At 44.4% G+C, this 21,957-nt stretch overlaps 1 long non-coding RNA gene across 3 annotated transcripts in view; it reads right to left on the reverse strand.

The window, feature by feature from the left end:
• The window catches only part of LOC123478453 (uncharacterized), a 49,126-nt gene that overhangs the window by 12,114 nt on the left and 15,055 nt on the right, over window positions 1-21,957 (reverse strand). Inside the window, exon 5 of one of the 3 annotated variants that reach the window (XR_006653655.2) lies at window positions 19,627-20,729. The exons of the other annotated variants lie outside the window; for them this stretch is intronic. This is a non-coding gene — a long non-coding RNA (uncharacterized lncRNA). Of the gene's footprint in view, window positions 1-19,626; window positions 20,730-21,957 lie in introns of those variants that run through there. 3 annotated transcript variants of the gene reach the window in all.

Genomic DNA, 21,957 nt, shown 5'->3' on the forward strand with positions numbered 1-21,957 from the left:
GACTGTGTTTTTCTTCCTTTCCTGTTTTTGAGACCATGCTTGATGGCGGTCTCCATCACCCCACTGTCCTCAGAGAGTGCCACTCTTCAGTCCAACCCAAATCTCTTTGTTCTTTTGGGAGCCTTCTGAGAAATGGCACATTGAGGGGAAAAGAGAAGAGATATGCAGTGAAACGCCTAAAGTATAACCTAATCTGAGCCAAGTGTAGCCCACAGCATCCTAAAAATGAGACACGTGGGCACCTCCAGCCTCTAATTACGCAGGAGGATGACGCAGATTGGCTGCAGCTCAGGGTTGCTAGAGAGTGGACCGAACCAGACGTTCCTTTCCTTATGGGAAACGGGGAAGCTGTCACTTTGGAGATGGTAGGGTGGAGAGAAGGCACGCGTTTCATTCTTGTCAGTATGAGCATGTTGTTTATTTTAACCTAATATAGTTTTTTGTGAGATGTAAAGCATCCAAAATAGTCTGTATGTTGTAAAACGAAATCAGAACAAAGGCGCTCAGTAGTTATTAGGGAAAATGCAAATTAAAAACACAGTAAGATACCACTACCTCCCTTCTAGAATGACTGAAATTAAATTACAAAACAAAACAAAAACTGACAATACCACGCACCAGCCAGGGTGTAGATCAACAAGGCAAAATGATACAGTCACTTTGGAAAACAAGTTTGGCAGTTTCTTACAAAGTTAAACCTATACTTACCACATGATACCCAGAAGTCTCATTCCTGTGTTATGTTTGTTGATTCCAAGAGAAGGAAAAACACACATTCACACAAAGACCTATATGCTAATGCTTAGAACAGCTGTTTTAACAATACCCAAACACTGAAACAACCAAAAGTTGTCAACTAGCACGTGGATACATCAGCTGCGGAGCATCCAAACCACGAAACACCACTCCGCAACAAGAAGGAGCACGGCTGCTGGTGCGTGCAGACACACAGACCGCGAAGCATTATGTACGTGAAAGAAGCCAAATTCAAAGGCTCTATGATTCCATCTACATGACATTTTGAACAGGCAAAAAAAAAAAAAGGTACAGAAAGTAGATCCGTGGGATGGGGATTTTCTACAATGAGATATGAGGGGACGGGGGCTGGTGAAGCTGTTCGATGCCCCAATTACGGTGGTGACTACACAGTTGTGTACATTTGTCAGAGTCATTGGACACACTATGAATTATTTTTATTAGGGTATTGTTATCACCTATGTTAATGTGAGCTAATATTTGAGTAATTTGTACCAGTCCTATACCACACATTGTATGTATATTAGATAATTTTAAATCTGTTAGCTGATGGTTATATACACGTTAGATAATTACATATGTGTATTTAGTAGAGTGATTATTAGATGAAGAAATTAAGGCTCAGAGAAGGAACTTGCTCAAGGTCACAAAGGTGGTCGGTGGTAGAGCTGAGATTTGAACCCAGGTGTGTCTGATTCCAGAGCCTTCACATTCCGCCGCTCTAGTTCAAGGTGTAAGTAATCATCATCAACTCACATTACACCTAGCCAGGGTTTAACACAAGTGACATTTGGGGCTGGATGAGTTTTTGTTTTGAGGGGCTGCCTGGTGCATTGTCGAATGTTTAGAAGTACCAGTAGCTGCCAGTAGAGCCCCTTCAGTTGTGACAATGAAAATATCTTCAGACATTGCCAAATGTACCCTAAGGACAAAGCCTGCCCCTCCCCCCATTAAAGCCCTTGAGATTTCAATGAGACTGTCCCAAAGAAAAACTCACATGGACCCCCTGAAAATACCAAAGATCCAGGCAAAAGGCATATTCGGGTAGCTGGAGCTCTAAATTGGAGCATTTGGGTCATGGGTGAATCTTCAGAAGTTAATTCTACATAAAGCTCATGAGAAGAAATACATATGCACATGGACATTGAAACACAAGAATAAAACTGTAATGTTTCATGACAATTACTAATGTCGAATGTGTGTTTTTCCTCCTATGCAGTCACCCTGGGAAGCTTTCTGCTGGTGCCAGAGGAGCCTCCTGGTCCAGGCCAGGGCTAGGGCTGCCCGTGGCGCTGCCTCTGCTCTGAGGTCCTTGCCTGGGGCCAGTCTTCACTTTTGGAGATAGCAGCAGTTTCCAAGGACGATGAACATGCGGGCAACCAAACTAGATGATTATGTTATATATACATGTCTATCTTTTTTTTCTCGGAAAGAAGATGTAACCATGAAGTAATAAGATTGATCTTTCTTTGCAGTTTGTTCAATAACTGTTGTGTGTTTGGTGGTTTCCTTAAGTAAATCATACAATAATAAGACTAGCTACTAGTCACTGAGAGCTTACTATGTGCCTTGTGATATGAGATCCTCATCTTGTTGAGTCGTCATAAGAACTCTGAGACATATCACTATATATAAAAATTAACTCAAAATAGATCAATGACCTCAATATAAGAGATAAAACTATTAGTTTTATAGCTACAACTCTTAGAAAATATAGGTATAAATCCTTCTTCTGACCTTGGATTAGGCAATGATTTTCATACATATAACACCAAAAGCACAGGCAACAAAAAAAATAGATAAATTGGACTTCATGAGGAGGAACAAAGATGGCGGCGTAGGTAGACACACTGGGCCTCCTCGCACAACCATAACTGACAGAGAATCGAACAGCAAGGGGGACTGACACCAAGGAAATAGAAAATAAACATACATCCAGACCGGTAGGAGGGGCGGAGACGGGCACCGGGGTGGAGAGGACTCACATGGCTGTGGGGGGACTGAGACTGGCGGAGTGTGGGACAAATGGCGCAGGCAGTCCGAGCACTAGCAGACCCTGCGGCCCCACATTTGCACAGATAAACCCAGAGGGCAGGACTCAGAGTGGCGGAGAGTGGGGCAGGCAGAGTGGCGGGTAGCACCCTGCGGCACCACATTCGCCCACAGATAAACCGGACGAACAGTGGGCAGCGAAGCAGACCGCACAACCCAGGGCTCCAGCTCGGGGAAATAAAGCCTCAAACCTCTGATTGAAAGCGCCCCTGGGGGTTGGGGCAGCAGCAGGAGAGACTCCCAGCCTCACAGGAGAGGTTGTTGGAGAGACCCACAGGGGCCTAGAGTGTGCACAGGTCCACTTACTCGGGAACCAGCACCAGAGTGGCCCAGTTTGATTGTGGGTATCGGATGAAAGATTGAAATCCGGAGGACAGTGAGGCGGGCGCCATTGCTCCCACTCGGCCCCTCCCCCACGTACAGCGTCACAGCGCAGTGACCAGCATTACCCCGCCCCGGTGAACACCTAAGGCTCCGCCCCTTAAAGTAACAGACGTGCCAAGACAAACAACAAAAAAAAAATGGCCCAAATGACAGAACACTTCAAAGCTCCAGAAAAAATACAACTAAGCGACGAAGAGATAGCCAACCTATCGGATGCACAGTTCAAAGCACTGGTTATCAATATGCTCACAGACTTGGTTGAATCTGTTCGAAAAACACATGAAAAAATGAAGCCTATGCTAAGAGAAACAAAGGAAAATGTACGGGGAACCAATAGTGATGCGAAGGAAACTGGGACTCAAATCAATGGTGTGGACCAGAAGGAAGAAACAAACATCCAACCAGAAAAGAATGAAGAAACAAGGACTTGGAAAAATGAGGAGAGGCTTAGGAACCTCCAGGACACCTTGAAACGTTCCAACATCCGAATTATAGGGGTGCCAGAAGGAGAAGAGGAAGAACAAAAAATTGAAAACTTATTTGAACAAATAATGAAGGAGAACTTCCCCGATCTGGCAAAGGAAATAGACTTCCGGGAAGTCCAGGAAGCTCAGAGAGTCCCAAAGAAGCTGGACTCAAGGAGGAACACAACAAGGCACATCATAATTACATTACCCAAGATTAAATGCAAGGACCTACATCCAAGATTACTGTATCCAGCAAAGCTATCATTTAGAATGGAAGGGAAGATAAAGTGCTTCTCAGATAAGGTCAAGTTAAAGAAGTTCATCATCACCAAGCCCTTATTATATGAAATGTTAAAGGGAGTTACCTAAGAAAAAGAAGATCAAAAATAGGAACAGTAAAAATGACAGCAAACTCACACTTATTAACGACCACACCTAAAACAAAAACAAGAGCAAACTAGGCAAACAACTAGAACAGGAACAGAACCATAGAGATGGAGATCACATGGAGGGTTGTCAATAGGGGAGTGGGAGGGGGAGAGGGGGGGAAAGGTACAGAGAATAAGTAGCATAGATGATAGGTGGAAAATAGACAGGGGGAGGGTAAGAATAGTGTAGGAAATGTAGAAGCCAAAGAACTTATAAGTATGACCCATGGACATGAACTATGGGGGGGGGAATGTGGGAGGGAGGGGGGTGGGCAGGATGGAGTGGAGTGGGGGGGTAATGGGAGAACTGTAATAGCATAATCAATAAATATATTTAAAAAAAATTGGACTTCATCAAAATTAAAAAGTTTTTTGCTTCACAGGACACTATCAAGAAAGTGAAAAGACATTCCACAGGATGGGAAGTATTTGCAAATCACATATCTGTTAAGAGATTGACATCCAGAATATATAATGATCTCTTACAATGCACCAATAAAAAGACAAATAATCCAATTTTAAAATGGGCAAAGAAAATACACATTTCTCTGAAGAAGATTACAAAGGCCAATAAGCTTGTGAAAAGCAGCTCAACATCTTAGTTGTCGGGGACGTACAAATCAAAACCACAGTGAAGTACTACTTCATACCCACTAGGATAGCCATGATAAAAAAGACAGACAATACTAAGTGTTGACAAGGATGTGGAGGAATTGGAACCCTTGTACATTGCTGATGGGAATGTCAAGTGGTACAGGTGGTGTAGAAAACAGTTTGGCAGTTCCTCAAAATGTTAAACACAGAGTTACCATATGACTTAACAATTCCACTACTAGATAAGTACCCAAGGGAAATGAAAAGGGTCCTACAACAAAATCTTGTACAGGAATGCTCACAGCAACTATATTCATAATAGCAAAAAAATGGAAACAACCCAAGTGTCTGTCAACTGAAGAATGGATAAATTGTGATACACTCATCCAATGGACAAATATTCAGCCATAAATAGGAATAAAATACCATTTATACCTGTTACACAGTTTAATATGGATGAATCTTGAAAATATATATGAAATGTTCAGATTAGCCAAATCCATAGAGGTAGAAAGTCAATCAGTGGTCACCAGGGTGTGGGGAGAAGGGGGAATAAGGAGTGATTACTATGGGTATGGGGCTTCTTTATGGGCTAATGAAGTGTTCTGGATTAGATAGTGATCATGGTCACATAACTTTGCGAATATACTGAAAAACACTTAAATGTACACTTCATTCTTTTTTATAAAAATTTTATTGTTGTTCAATTACAGTTGTCTGCATTTTCTCCCCATCCCTCCACCCCACCCCAGGCAATCCCACCTCCTTCCCCCACCTCTACCCTCCCCCCTTGATTTTGTCCCTGTGTCCTTTATAGTAATTCCTGTAATCCCCTCTCCTCACTGTCCCCTCCCCCCACCTCTGGCTATTGTTAGATTGTTCTTAACTTCAATGTCTCTGGTTATATTTTGTTTGCTTTTTTCTTTTGTTAATTATGTTCCAGTTAAAGATGAGACCATATGGTATTTTTCCCTCACCGCCTGGCTTATTTCACTTAGCATAATGCTCTCCAGTTCCATCCATGCTGTCACAAAGGGTACGAGCTCCTTCTTTCTCTCTGCTGCATAGAATTCCATTGTGTAAATGTACCATAGTTTCTTGATCCACTCATTTGCTGATGGGCACTTAGGTTGCTTCCAGTACTTGGCTATTGTAAATTGTGCTGCTATGAACATTGGGGTGCACAGGTTCTTTTGGATTGGTGTTTCAGGGTTCTTAGGGTATAATCCCAGCAGTGGAATTGCTGGGTCAAAGGGCAGTTCCATTTTTAGTTTTCTGAGGAAATTCCATAATGTTTTCCACAGTGGCCTCACCAGTCTGCGTTCCCACCAACAGTGCACTTAGGGTTCCCTTTTCTCCACATCCTCTCCAACATTTGTTTGTGGATTTGTTTATGTTGGCCACTCTGATTGGTGTGAGGTGGTACCTCATTGTGGTTTTAATTTGCATCTCTCTGATGGCTAGTGATGCTGAGCATCTTTTCATATGTCTCTGGGCCCTCTGTGTGTCTTCCTTGGAGAAGTGTCTGTTCAAGTCCTTTGCCCATTGTTTACTTGGGTTGTTTGTCTTCCTGGAGTGGAGTCGTGTGAGTTCTTTATATATTTTGGAGATCAGGCACTTGTCTGAGGTATCATCAGCAAATATGTTTTCCCATACTGTTAGTTCTCTTTCCAATTTAATGCTGTTTTCTTTAGCTGTGCAGAAGCTTTTTATTTTGATGAGGTCCCATTTGTTTATTCTTTCCTTTATGTCCCTTGCTTTAGGGGACGTGTCTGTGAGGATGTTGCTGCGTGGAATGTCTGAGATTTTCCTGCCAATACTTTCCTTTAGGACTTTTATGGTGTTACGACTTATATTTAAGTCTTTTATCCATCTTGAGTTTATTTTTGTGTATGGCATAAGCTGGTGATCGAGTTTCATTTTTTTGCACGTAGCTGTACAAATCTCCCAACACCATTTGTTGAAGAGGCTATTTCTGCCCCATTTTATGCTCCTGCCTCCTTTGTCAAATATTAATTGACTGTAAAGATTTGGGTTTATTTCTGGGCTGTCTGTTCTGTTCCATTGGTCTATGTGCCTGTTTTTATGCCAGTACCAGGCTGTTTTGATTACAGTGGCCTTGTAATACAGTTTGATATCAGGTATTGTGATCCCTCCCACTTTGTTCTTCTTTCTCAAAATTGCTGCTGCTATTCGAGGTCGTTTATGGTTCCATATGAAGTTCTGCAATGTTTGTTCTATATCTGTGAAATATGTCATGGGTACTTTAATAGGGATTGCATTGAATCTATAAATCGCTTTGGTAGTATAGCCATTTTGATTATGTTAATTCTTCCAATCCATGAGCATGGTACATGCTTCCATTTGTTTGTGTCTTCCTTAATTTCTTTCTTCAATGTTGTGTAGTTTTCTGAGTACAGGTCTTTTACCTCCTTGGTTAGGTTTATTCCTAGGTACTTTATTTTTCTTGTTACTATATCACATGGGATTTTTTTCCTGATTTCTGTTTCTGCAGTTTTGTTGTTGGTATACAGGAATGCCTTTGATTTCTGAGTATTGACTTTGTATCCAGCTGTTTTGCCAAATTCACTTATTAAGCCAAGTAGTTTTTTGGTGGATTTTCCATGTACACTATCATGTCATCTGCAAACAGTGACAGTTTCATTTCCTCCTTTCCAATTTGGATGCCTTTTATTTCTTTTTCTTGTCTGATTGCTATGGCTAGGACTTCCAATACTATGTTGAATAGGAGTGGTCAGAGAGGGCGTCCTTGTCTTGTTCCTGATTTTAGTGGGAAAGCTCTAAGTTTTTGTCCATTGACTATGATGTTGGCTGCAGGTCTCTGATATATGGCCTTTATTATGTTGAGGAATGCTCCCTCTATTCCCACTTTGCTGAGTGTTTTTATCAGAAATGGGTGCTGTATCTTATCAAATGCTTTTTCCACATCTATTGATATGATCATGTGATTTTTGTCTTTGCTGTACACTTCATTCTTTTTGAAGCAATTGTGAATAAGATTGTTTTCTTAGTTTCCCTTTCTGATAGTTCATTGTTGGTGTATAAAAATGCAACCAATTTCTGAATATTTATTTTGTACTATGGTATTTTACTGATCATTTCTCAGTTCTATTAGTTTTTTTGTGGAATCTTTAGGGTTCTCCATATGCAGTATTATGTCATCTGCAAATAAAGACATTTACTTCTTCCTTTCCAATTTGGATGCCTTTTATTTCTTCTTCTTGTCTGATTGCCGTGGCTAGGACTTCTAGTATTATGTTGAATAAGAGAGGTGAAAGTGGGCATCCCTCTTGCTCCTGATCTTAAGGAAAACACTTGTAGTTTTTGCCCATTGATTATGATGCTGGCTGTAGATTTTTCATATGTGGCCTTTATTGTGTTGAGGTATGTTCCCTTATTCCCACTTTGCTGAGAATTTTTAATCATAAATGGGTGCTGAATTTTATTAAATGCTTTTTCTGCATCTATAGATATGACCATATCCTTTTTATCTTTATTTTGTTTATGTTGAATTGTATATTTTAAAAGGGTGAATTTTTTGATGAGTGAATACATCTCAGTTTTCTTTAAAAAAAAAACCTCGGTGAGGTGATTACAAGGAGGCCCCCAAAATGGAATTTATATATTAAAAATTGTTTATTTATTCTTACATGTGTAAACTTGAGTCACTTTCAAAGTACTCTCCATTTGATACAAATACATCTATTGAGATCTTTTTTCTCCCACTGCTCAAAACAGTTTTGAATTTGTCAATTTGGATGCCTGTTAGTGTTTCTACTGTTTTTTGTTTTTGTTTTTGTTTTTGTTTGGTTTGTTTCACTTCTTCCACATCAGTGAAACGTTTCCCTTTGAGGACTTTTTTCCTCCAGGGAAATAAAAAAGGAGTCTCTTGGGGCTAGATTGGGTGAATAGGGAGGGTGGGGCACAGGGGTCATTCCATTTTTGGTCAAAAACTGAACATTCAGCACAGTGTGGGAAGGTACACTCGTAAATCACCATCATGAAATGAGCAAATGTGCTGAAAGACTTCAAAAAAATTCACTGAAGCCAAATGCAGCCTCTCACAATACCACCAGCTGGTACAATAATACAGATGGGTTCCTAGAACACTCACATAGCAGGGGAAGCCTGTACTACAAGGCGCTTACCCTCAAGAAAATAATACAGTTTGGGGGGGGCCTCCGAGGGGATATGTATACATCTAGACATATCTTATACTGTTGTTTTCACCTAACAATATATGAGAAATGTCTTTTCTATGTCACTAAATATTTTATTATGATATTCCTAGTGACTACATTGCATAGATAATTCAACATATAAAAGGTCACACTTCATTGGACTTATCCCCTGTTAGAAAATTAGGTATTTTCCAACTTTTTTCCCATTTTGAGCAACATGAAGGGAACTCATCCTTGTGTATCTGTCCATATATTCAATAACTATTTACTGAGCCCTGGCTGGTGTGGCTCAGTGGATTGAGCACTGGCCTGTGAAGTGTAAGATCACTGGTTCAGTTCCCCATTGGGGCAGATGCTTGGGTTGAGGGCCAGGTCCCTATCTAGGGCCATGCAAGAGGCAGATGATTGAGGTTTCTCTCTCATAACAATGTTTCTCACCCTCTTTTTCTCCCTCCTTTCTCCTTTCTCTACAAATAAATCAATAATGTCTTTTTAAAAATAACTATTTTCTGATCAACTAATGATTACTGGGTACAGTGTTAGATGCTGGGGCACATGGTGGTGAAAAAGATAGACAGAGTTCCCATCTTCATGGACCAAAAGGGAAACAAGATGATTACATAAGAAATGTTGACACTTTTGTGAGGAGTGGTAGAGAAATTGTATGATGATAAGGAAGCACATGGCACAAACCTAATCTTTTTTAGATTTTCCTGACAAAGTGCTATTTAATCTGAGACCTGAAGAATGAGAAGAGTTAAGCTAAAAAGGAACTGACAATACATTGTAGGGAGAGAGAACAGCATGTGCAAAGGCCTAAATGTGAGAAGAGCAAGGCACACTCAACAACCAAAAACTTCACTGGCAGGTCAGGAGGATCCTTGACCCTGAAAGGTGTTAGGCATAGGAGCGTTGTGGTCAAATGTTTTGCTATAGAAGAAGCACTCTGGAGCACAGTGGGCATTTGAGTATAGCAATGCATGACTAAAGGTAGGGGCACCTTTAGGAATCTGTTCCACAGCCCAGGCGAGAAAGGGTGGTAGGCCAGAGAGGGTGTTGGCAGTGGGGATGCAAAGAAGCAAATGGACTTGGAAAATATTTAGGAGAGGCTTATTTTTTTAGGCTGATTCATTTGATGTGGATGATAAGGGAGAGGGGAGTCAAAGCTGGATCCTAGGTTCTGACTTTAGCAACGAGGTGGTGCCATTTACTAGTGACAGGATAAAGAGATGAGGGAAATTATGAGTTCAGTTGTTTAACACTGAGCTTAAGGTTCCTACAAAATTTCTAAATGGAAATATCCAATATGCAGGTGGAGATACAGATATGGAGCTCAGGATCTCTCCTGAGACCTGGACTGGAATTCTAGATTTGGGATCCATCAGCAGAGGGGTCCTAATCAAAGCTCTGGGAGTGATAGAGATATTAGAGAAAGAATACATAAAGGGAGAAGGAAAAGCACCTAGGGCAGACTCCTGGGGAGCAGCATGAACATTCAAGGGATGGGCAAAGGAAAAAGACATGTAGAAGAAATAGCCAGAGGTTAGGAAGAAAACCAAAAAAATGCAGCATTATAGAAGCTGGAAAAAGAGCATGTGTCAGGAGGAAAGGCGTAACTAACAGCATCAATATTTCCAAGCGGTTAAGAAAGACAAGGGCTGAAAAGACTCCATAAGACTTAGGGACTATCTACATGGCTTGACAAGAGCAGTGGCAGGGGTAGGTTGGGGGGCAGGGGGTGGTGACAAGATTTCACAGTAAACAGCTGAAGGAACCAATCAACCTCTCATCCAATTTGAGGATCATTGTCTTTTACTCAAGACAAGTTTAAGTCATCTACATTTGTTTTCAGAATGCTTTTATTGGGTCTGCTTCTTTCATTTTGTTTTATGCTTTCTAGGTTTTATGTTCCCTCACTCTTTCTTTTCTATGTATTTTTTGCAAAGTAGACCATTGTGTTTACCATTTAGTGTTGAAGAGAACTGGGGGGCAAATGGCCTGCCTTTAATTCTCCTCAGTGGTGAAACCAGAATTCAAACCCAGGCAGTCGAGAACCCACACTCTTAGCCACAGTGCTGTACTGCCTCCCTTGTGACCCAAAGCAACCTAATAGACACACAGCAAATTAATTTGTCCTCAGAAATAATTACAAAATATGGACAATAATTCCACTTCTAGACGTGTTGGCAGTGAGAACAGCACCGGTTGTTACTGGCGGAGTCAGACCAGACCTTGGTACAGCAACCTCGGTACCTGAGTCCTGGCTAAGAAAGAACTCAGAGGTAAGACTCAACCACAAAAGACAGTTTACTTAGAAAGTCACAGCATTTGAAGAAATGTACCCAAGGAACAATTTACAGAGGCAAAAGAAGGGCCCTTGCAGCTTAGAAGAAAGAGGCAAGGAAAATCCACAGTGGGGGGAGGGGGTGGGGAAAGGAAAGGGCATAGAGAAGGCTGCACTGGATTCCCCAGCTTGGAAGTATTTATCTGGAGGTCTCAAAAGAGGATCCAACAGAATATTCATCAGCTTTCCAAGTGCATCCTTTCAGAGTCGTGGTCTCCACTGATTGGCTGGCGCCAGGGCAGGGGTCATTACATTAGTCAGTGCAGCTGCTCCTCATGACAGCCATGACATCACTTGTCCGGTTTTGCTGCTTTTCTGGGCCTGGAGCTGAACACAGCTGAGGTCTAGATGTTATGCCTCGGGGTTAATGCCTAAGGGAGTTGTCATGCAAGGGCCCACATGGGAGTCAAATGAGGCCACCATTTGGCTCCTTGTTCCTCCTCCAAGTGGGTCTCCCACATGACTAGAGATGTGCCAGGGGGGAAAGGTCGGGGGAGGGTCCAAACCACATGACCAGCGATATGAAAGGTCAGGGGGTCTAAACCACACGACCAGCAATGTGCTAGGGGAGGGAAGGTTACCCTGGGGGTGAGGTCCTTGTTTTCCCAGTGTTGCCCGCTGCTAGGGGTTTTCTGTCCTGGTGACCTTTTGAACTTGGCCCATCATCCTTGCTCTGCTCATGCTTGTGGAAGAGCCTACCACAGAAATATGCCTTAAAGAACGAATCAGAGCCTTATACTCATAGGTAGTCACTGCAGCATCATTTACAATAGCAAACAATGTGAATTTGCCTAGATTTTCCTTTTTGAAAAAATGATATCCATCATCTGTTCTACTCTAGTGCTTGACTTGTCTTTAAGTCTTTGTTAATAGCTTTTGGTCTTGTATCTTAATTTTGGTTGTAAATTACTCATGACCTTTCAAAGGCTGATTGAAAAACTATTCACACTAAAATGTGAGCCCTGTTTGCTTCCCGAGTTTGCTGACTGTTTACAACACGGAAAAAGATGACATTCTGGAATGGAACAGCTCAAAGTCCACCTGAAGGAGACAGAAGGGGCAGGCATTTGCTGGCATTAGAGCTGAACATATTATAAGACCTAGCATGTTTGGTTCTAAGATGTCTGGCAATGAAACAAAAAGGAACAAAATAAGTTACATAATTTTCATTGTCCAATAAGACAAAGAATTCTTTTTTTAAATATATTTATTGATTATGCTATCACAGTGGTCCCATTCCCCCACCTCACTCCACTCCACGCTGCCCACCCCCTCCCTCCCAAATTCCCCCCCTATGGTTCATGTCCATGGGTCATACTTATAAGTTCTTTGACTTCTACATTTCCTACACTATTCTTACCCTCCCCCTGTCTATTTTCCACCTATCATTTACGCTACTTATTCTCTGTACCTTTCCCCCCTCCCCCCCACTCCCCTGTTGATATCCTCCATGTGAGCTCCATTTTTGTGGTTCAGATCCTGTTCTAGTTGTTTGCTTAGTTTGCTTTTGTTTTTGTTTTAGGTGTGGTTGTTAATAACTGTGAGTTTGCTGTCATTCTTACTGTTCCTATTTTTTATCTTCTTTTTCTTAGGTAAGTCCCTTTAACATTTCATATAATAATGGCGTGGTGATGATGAACTCCTTTAACTTGACCTTATCTGAGAAGCACTTTATCTGCCCTTCCATTCTAAATGACAGCTTTGCTGGATACAGTAATCTTGGATGTAGGCCCTTGCCTTTCATTACTTGGAATGCTTCTTTCCAGCCCCTTCTTGCCTGTAAGGTCTCTTTTGAGAAATCAGCTGACAGTCTTATAGGAACCCCTTTGTAGGTAACTGTGTCCTTATCCCTTGCTGCTTCTAAGATTCTCTCCTTCTGTTTCATCTTGGGGAATGTAATGATGATGTGCCTTGGTGTGTTTCTCCTTGGGTCCAGCTTCTTTGGGACTCTCTGAGCTTCCTGGACTTCCTGGAAGTCTATTTCCTTTGCCAGACTGGGGAAGTTCTCCTTCATTATTTGTTCAAATAAGTTTTCAATTTCTTGCTCTTCCTCTTCTCCTTCTGGCACCCCTATAATTCGGATGTTGGAACGTTTCAAGATGTCCTGGGGGTTCCTAAGCCTCTCCTCATTTTTCCGAATTCTTGTTTCTTCATTGTTTTCTGGTTGGATGTTTCTTTCTTCCTTCTGGTCCACACCATTGATTTGAGTCCCAGTTTCCTTCGCATCACTATTGGTTCCCTGCTCATTTTCCTTTGTTTCTCTTGGCATAGGCTTCATTTTTTCATCTAGTTTTTGAACAAATTCAACCAATTCTGTGAGCGTCTTGATAACCAGTGTTTTGAACTGTGCATCTGATAGGTTGGCTATCTCTTCCTCGCTTAGTTGTATTTTTTCTGGAGCTTTGAAGTGTTCTGTCATTTGGGCCTTTTTTTTTTTTTTTTTTTTTTTTTTTTTTTTGTCTTGGCGCGTCTGTTACTTAAAGGGGTGGAGCTTTAGGTGTTCCCCCGGCATGGTAATGCTGGTTGCTGCGCTGTGACGCTGTACATGGGGGAGGGGCCGAGAGGGAGTAATGGCACCCACTCCACTCTCTGCCAGATTTCAGTCTTTCCCTCTGCTACCCACAATCAAACCGGGCCCCTCTGGTGCTGGTTCCCGAATGGGTGGGCTTCTGCACACTCTAGGCCCCTGTGGGTCTCTCCAACGACCTCTCCTGTAAGGCTGGGAGTTTCTCCAGCTGCCGCCCCAACCCCCACGGGTGTTTTCAATCAGAGGTTTGAGGCTTTATTTCCCTGCGCTGGAGCCCTGGGTTGCGTGGTCTGCTTCGCTCCCCGCCATTTGTCCCAGTTATCTGTGCGCGAATGTGGGGCCACGGGGTGATACCCGCTGCTCTGCCTGCCCTGTTCTCCGCCACTCTGAGTCTGGCCCTCTTGGTTTATCGGTGCGTGAATGTGGGGCCGCAGTGTCTGTTAGTGGTCAGACTGTCTGCCCCATTCGTCCCACACTCCTCCAGTCTCAGTCGCCAGTCTCGGTCCCCGCACGGCAACATGAGTCCTCTCTGTCCCGGCTGCAGTCTCCGCCCCTCCTACTGGTCTGGATGAATGTTTATTTTTTATCTCCTTGGTGTCGGACTTCCTTGCTGTTTGATTTTCTGTCAGTTCTGGCAGAAGAGGCACAGTGTGTCTACCTACGCCGCCATCTTGGTTCTCCTAAGACAAAGAATTCTAATTCTTCTGTGGAGTCAGCTGTGGCATCTAAAATCAAGCAAAAATTTCCCCAACCAGTGTGGCTCAGTTGGTTGAGTATCATCCTGCAAAGTGAAAGGTCACCAGTTCAATTCCAGTTAGGGCACATGACTGGGTTGTAGGACCACGTCCCCAGTTGGGGGCGCATGAGAGGCACAAATGACATTTCTCTCCCACATCGATGTTTCTCTCCTCTCTTTCTCCATCCCTCCCTGTCTCTCTAAAAGTAAGTAAATAAATTTTTTTTTAAAAATCAATAGAAACTAAATAAAATCAAGCAGAAATGTATAATGTGCACCCTTCTACAAAGGGTGCTGAGGGACACCGAAGACTATCTGTGATATTGTGATGTCATAATAAGAAGCGTATATTAGGTCTTCATCTGTTTCTGGCAAGAGCTCCCCAAACCCTTGGAATTTACTGAGATTGATAGAAGCATTTCCAGTTATACCATTTAGTCTCTCATCCTTAGTTCCCAAAATTACTTCAGAGTCATAAAGGTGAAATGAATGTCTTACTATTTATAATAAGATTTTTTCTATCACAGCTGGGTTTATGTTAATAAGGTGACTTTGGAAACCCCCTAAAGATTAGGGGATGCTGATTACTATGGGAACCAACCATGTGATAACGAAGTTGGAACATCCTACCCCTGACCTCCAGGAAGAGGAGAGGGACTGGAAGTTGATCACCGAGGGCCAGTGATTTGATCAATCATGCCTATGTAATGAAACCTCCATAAAACCCCAAAAGGAGGGCGTTCAAAGAGCTCCCAGGCTGGTGAACACGTGGAGATTTGGGGACAGTGCTGTGCCCGAGGGGGGCATGGAAGCTCTGCACCCCTTCCTCACACCTTGCTCCGTGCCTCTCTTCCATCTGGCTGTTCGTGAGTTATATTCTTTTATAATAAAGTGGTGATCTAGTAAGTAAAACTTTGTTTCTCTGAGTTCTGTGAGCCACTTTAGCACATTAATCCAACCCAAGGAGGGGGGTCATTGGAACCTCCCATCTATAGTCAGCTGGTCAGAAGCACAGGTGACAACCTGGACTTGCAACTGGCATCTGAAGGGGGTGCAGACAGTCTTGTAGGCCTGAGGCCTTAACCTTGTGGGATCTGATACTATCTCTGGGTAGAAAGAACCAGAATTGAGTTGAATTATGGCACACCGAGCTGGTGTTGGAGAATTACTTGTTTGTATTGGGGAAAATACCCTATACACATTTGGAATTGGGTGCTCAGACCCTTTACTGTGTTTGAACAGTTTATCAAGAAATCCTGTTAAACCCATTTGCCTGGATCACTCTCTATGAACCTGCCATGAAAGCTCCTTGCCATGAGGTACCTGCTCCTAAGCGGGGGAAGGCTTTTATGCAAACAGCTGAAAGTGGGGTCCCAATATTTTATCTTCTGGTTGTAGTTTTGTCTTCTTCTAATCTGTGGACTCCGCCACCGGCAAGGCACTGTCAGGTCCCGTGCTTCCTTGGCTTCACCATGAAAACCCTCTCACGTGATTACAAGCTAGGGGTGGCTGAGAAGAGGTTGGAGCCCAAAGAGGCCAGCTGTAAGCTAAAATTTCTTCAAAGATTTGCAATTTATATTTAAATTCCATGTGAATTTTATAGATTGTTTCATAGTGTGTTATAGATAAAAATGTGTCATCACCCCCTCCTCCAAATTCTAACATAATTGGCTCTCCAGGAAGATGGGCTGTATTTACGCTTATCCTCTTTGCGGGCCCGGTGGCCAGCTGCCTCGGGCCTCCCACCACCACAGACACGCCATTATTTTAATTTGATGTTGGGCCAGTACTTCCAGAGTCTAGATTAGTAAACTGCTTCTTTCCAGTATTAGATGTCTCAGGAAAGAACATCATATATTCTTCTAACTTATAGAGAAGACCATCTATATAAATTCTGGTTGACAGGTATTTAAAACAAAAAAGTTGGCATTACTTTGTGAATATTTATGAGTTGGGCTTTTTGCACAGCCAGCAGAGAAACCCACTGTTCTACCCAGCTGCAAACACCAAGAGTCACCACATTGGGCAATAGCCAATACTCATTTCTTGGGAAGGATCTTTTAAGCTCTAGCACCCATGATCAATCATGACCCACCCGAAGTGCCAGGGAGGGGATGCCTGGGTGGCTGATGCTCGGCAGGGCTGAGCTCACTAGAACAACAAAGTTCTGAGAGGCTGGAAACCTCCAGTTCGGCACGGGCTCTGTGGGAGAGTGCGTACACTCTAGGGACTTTGCACACAGTCCTTGATCCTGTAAACTCACTGCTATTCAGTCGGCCCTTTCTCTGGCCAGGACTCCTGGGTATTAAAAGCCTTCCCTGCACTAAAGCAGCTCTGGAGGGTGGAGTGTAGTTGCGCAAATCCTCCGGCTGATTTTAGGACTGGGTGGAGCCATTACACATGTTTACAGAGGGAGAGAAAGCCCAAGACCATTCAGGAAAGTATATTCTCCTGAAACTGGAAGCCACAACCTCCGCGGGCAGGACTGTCAGAGTGCGGGCCGTGGGTAGGCCAGCAGGCACCTGGATGGCTCCATTTACGAGGGAAGAAAATGCTTCATTGTGAAAAAGTATCTCAAGCAGATGCTGGCCCTCTTGTCCGTAAAAGAACCTCAGAACGGCCTCAGCAGTACAGCTATTTTAAGAAAAATTCCCTCTCAATGAACCATCAGAATGAGTAAGCTACAAATTGCATCCCTAAAGAGCTAAAATATTGAACTGTTTGGTACCATTTTTAAAATCACTTAAATACCGGCAAAACCAATACTTGTGTTTACATGGGTTGGACAGTGGGAAGCAGCAGCAGGAGGGAAGGTGGGGCATCATTCCTCCAAAGCCCTCCTTGCAAGAATGCTGATTGTCAGAGATTACATTTTTTTACGGAAGGCTACAGCCCTGCTAGGTCTCTCCATCCCTTCTTGGTTTCTGCTAAGCCTGACCACACCTTTGTGGATGGTCCCTTCAGTAAACTCTCCTCAACTCCCCTTTTGCCTGTGTCTTCTTTCCTGGGCTTGGACCTGACCCAGATATGGTCCTCACTTAGGGCCAGGCTGATGAAGCAGTTGCCATCTGGCACCTGACTGGAAAAAGAGAGATGTGGATTGTACCTTGTTCTTAAGGCTTCTTCCTGGAAATGGCACATGATACCATTGTCCATGATGCACAGGACACAAAGAAGTCACAGACTGTATCAGTTACCTATTGCTATATAACAAGTAGCCCCCAAACTTGTTGTTGCCTTGGCCGGTGGCTCAGTTGGTCGAAGCATCATCCCACACACCAAAAGGCTGCGGGTTCGATCCCTGGTTGGGGCGCATACGGGAAGCAATTGATTAATGTTCCTCTATTCCTTTATCACTCTGCCCCCCCCTCTGTAAAATCAATAATTAAAAAATATCCTTGGGTGTGGATTAAAAGAAATTGTTGTCAAAAACAATAAACATTTATGATCTCACACAGTTTCTGAGGGTCAGGAATCTGGGAGCAGCTTAGCTAGGTGGCGCTGGCTCAGGGTCTTTCATAGGGCTATAAGCATCTGGAGGCCCAACAGGGGCTGGGGGATTTGCCACTCACTAGCACTCCCGGCAATGCAGGACTGGCTGTTGGCAGGAGGCCTTGCTTCCTTGCCTACTGACCTCTCCAAAGTGCTGCTGGAGTGTTCTCCTGAGAGGGCAGCTGGCTTCCCTTGGAATGAACAAGTTGGGAGAGAGCCCAAGAAGGAATCCACAAAACCTTTTATGACCCAGTCTCAGAAGTTATACACCATCACTTCCAGAATGTTCTATTTATTGTGAGTCAATAACTCTAGCCCAAGCTCCACTTCCTGAAGGGAGGAGCATCAAAGAACATGTGGATATTTTAAAACCACCACACAAGCCTGTACCTAACTTCCAAGCATGCAGTGTGGCTGGGAAGCACCAGCATTTGGTGAATAGTACTAGTGAGTGGAAGGATCCTAGACGATTTTATTGGCCACTTAAAAGTTTAATAAAATGTGGATCCAAGCTTGACGGCTGTGTTTGATTTATGATTCTTTGCTATATTAATCTGGGGGTTGGTGTTGAAATATAATCTGGTCCTGATCCAGAAACCTCCTGGAGTGGGGAGAGAGGCACCCCAACATCCGACTGACTTGAAATAGTAAGTCATTCCAAGGGCTAATCCCCTCTGGGAAGAGAGATCCTTTATTTAAGAAAATGAATTATTAAATGATGCCCTAGGCAGGCAGGAGCGAGAAATCCACTTTTTTCCATGAGCCTAACTGTCTTGACCTTGGACTTCCCTGGTATAGGGAACCATGGTAGTGTCCACCTCGTGCAGCTGTGAGGCCTGGGGTCAGAGAGAGGGACCTCCGGAAAGAGTCACAAAGTAAGCCCTGCCGTGGGAACCAGATCGCTGCTTCCGTGTGACTCTCTGTGTCCATGGCTCATTTGCATGTCCCAATCTTTTTCTTTTCAAATAATAGTTTATTACATCTGAAGTCATAAATATTCATTACATAATGAGAAGAGGTTGAATTTAGGGATTATATCCTCTGCTGAAAAGTTTGCAAAAATCCCGCGTACGAACAGAAGGGTATTCAAACACCTCACCGTGGGTTTGACACGATGAACAGCAGACGGGCTCTCTGTGCAATTGCTGGGGGGCCTGATTCTCGCAGGCGGGTGAGTGGATTGTGCGGGGTGGAGTGGCTGCGGTCGCCCTGGCGGCCTTAAGGCATAGACCAGAGTGCCACCCTCGAATGAAGCATGAGCTCTGGAAGCCCAGCCGGGGCGGCGCCCCTTCCCACAGTCGCCACTAAACTGGGGACTGACTGGAAGCCCAAGGTTGCCGGTGGTGGCCAAGGGCTGCGGACATGGTGGGGTGGCTGGGCAACGGTTCCTGCCACTTCGGGCTATGACAGGAGGAGGCACGGTCCTTCTCTCGGGCTACTGTGCCTTCTGTGGACACAAAGCATGCCCTCTGTCTGGTGCTGGGCAGATCCTAGGAACCTCCTGCATTAGCCAGTGTGAGCAGCTGTCGACTTAGTGGTGAAAAAAACTGCCTTGAAATTTGGAGGAGCTTAAATATCATTTAGCTTTCACTTCTTTGTCTTAAACAAGTAGTCAGTTTTATTAAAAGGATTCCAATAAAATACATTATAGGAAAAAAAAGAAAAGCAGATTGATGTTGTGAGACTGATAAAGCCTGTTTCAGTGGGCTCGTCTCGCCTCAGGCCTCCAGACTGCCAAGAAGGTGGCGCGCCCCACTTTGGACGGGGCATCAAGGGGCAGTGAGCTGGAGGCGGCGGGGCTGAAAAGGGACTCATCGGGGAAGCTGGGCTCTGGCTGCAACTTGGAGACACAGGGTCCAGCTGCCCTCTTCCCATGAAGAGGTTCTGCTTTCATGACTAGACCTAGAAATTCTGGGTTGTATTTTATCAATGTGTCCATAATTTTCTTACTACCAGCTACTGACCCCAAAACCACAGCTGTCCACAGCAGCCCAGGAACCCAGGCAATATCAAGATCTTGGCCTGTGGGCACAGAAGTCCAAGGACATATCTGCGAGGGAAGTGTGTAGTCATTTCCAGGCCCAAGACCCAGGACAGACAGAGATGGAAGAGACCGCCAGGGCCCAAGGTCCAGAAGCGCTGGAGACAGTACCCCTGTCTGATGGATCTGACACCCCGCAGGGACGTGAACACCCTTTCCGCCTTTGCTGAGCCCGTCTCCCCTCAGCAGAGCGAGGTCACAGGAACAAACCGCGTGTACAACACTTGGGGCCGTCCCTGCTCCACAGTGTGGCCTTGGGCTCCGGCGTCACGCGGTGTTCTGGCTGTGGAAAGCGGTGCAGACCCGAGTCCGCGATCTGCGGTGGCACAACTCATGGATTGTATCTGAGTGATGAGAGGGCATGGTTTGTTACCACCTAAACTATTTTTGTCTCCCACGACCCTGTAAACTTCATTCAGTGCGAAAGCTTTTCTTCTGCTACAGGATGAAAACTCAGTGGGCCTCATAACTTCTGTGTGCACAGTTTTAGGTGACAAAGAGCCCTGCCGTCACTTCAGGTCAGGAGGACTACCTCATTCAGTGGTTACATATTAGTCACTCTGCAGTCTTCACTTAAAGGAAAGCCTTCTCCCTCTCATACAGCCAAGGCGTGCGGTTGGTGCTCCGGCCTCCGGGAAAGGCTTTTTCTTCCTCCACCCGAATTCTGTCCCTCCCATCCCATAGTGGCTGTTTCCATCGTCACCAGCTGAGGAAAAGGCAGAAGATGAGGTCAGGGGACTGGTCACATGCTACTTGGCTGGACAGCTGTGTACAGCAATCTGGCCTGGCAGAGAACTGAAGCGGACTTTCTGTTGTGGGTTTTATAGATTGCTCAGAGCCTCCCACCCCAGGGCCTTTCTCCCCTCGTCCCCTAGACCCATGTGATGCATCTGTATTCTGAATGGTCACTTGTGACATCTTTACTTCCAGCTTCTCGCTGAGGCCCCACAGGCTTGCTCCTTTGCTTGGCTCACTTCTTTTCCATGGAAAACATTCACACTTCCCTTTGTTCCAATGAAGTCTACGGTGATCCTAAGACCCCAGCAAGCTCCTGGCTCCACTTCAAAAGCCCTGACTCAGCATATCCGTCTGTCATACTCCAGACAGAGGGGCAGACCCCAGGTTCCACACACCCTCTCAAACCCAGAGGTCCTGTGGTGTGGTCACACCTTCCAAAGACGGCCATCATCGTCCTTCTCTTTCTCCATATGCAAGCCCCCGTGGCTCTCAAGGAGTGGAATCGATTACTCCACCCCCTTGCACTGGAGCTAGCCTGTGACTGCTTAACCGACAGCACGTGCTAGAGGGGACTCGACTCCTTCAAGAGGAACAGCAGCTTCCCCGCCCTCTCTGTTGGCAGCCAGGTCCATGCTGCGAGGAACCCTGGGCAACCAGCGGGAGAAGAACGGAGCCCCTCAGTCAACAATCCCAGCTGCCCTCCTAGCTGTCAGCCAGCATCACCTTGCCAGCCAGGTGACTGAATCATTTTGGAACTGATACCTCATGGGGCAGAGACAAACTGTCCTGTCTGAGCCTGGCCCACGTTGTATAATTGTGAACAAATCAGTGATTATTGTTTGAAGGCACTAACTTTTGTAGTGGATTATAACTGAGACACTCGGTAACCTCTCCAAGTGGCCCCATGGAACCCTTTCCCCCTAGGTTTGAGGTGAAGCAGATGGCTCCCCTTTCCTTCCCACTTGGATGGGACGAGGGATTCGGCACACCAGCAGATCTCTCTGAGGAGATCGCTTCACAGACCATCTTCTCCCCCCCACTTTGCACCCATTTTCACACATACATCCCTGACCTGCCCAAGGAGTCCAAGAGGTATGGAACCAGTTCTTAAAATTTCCTTGGTAAATTCAAGATACAAGATACAAATTCACGCTCACTTAGATGTCTGACATCTTTCCTGTTAAGCCCGCCGGTAA

This window comes from Desmodus rotundus, chromosome 2 (genome assembly GCF_022682495.2).
Source record: "Desmodus rotundus isolate HL8 chromosome 2, HLdesRot8A.1, whole genome shotgun sequence".
NCBI classification, from domain to species: domain Eukaryota; kingdom Metazoa; phylum Chordata; class Mammalia; order Chiroptera; family Phyllostomidae; genus Desmodus; species Desmodus rotundus.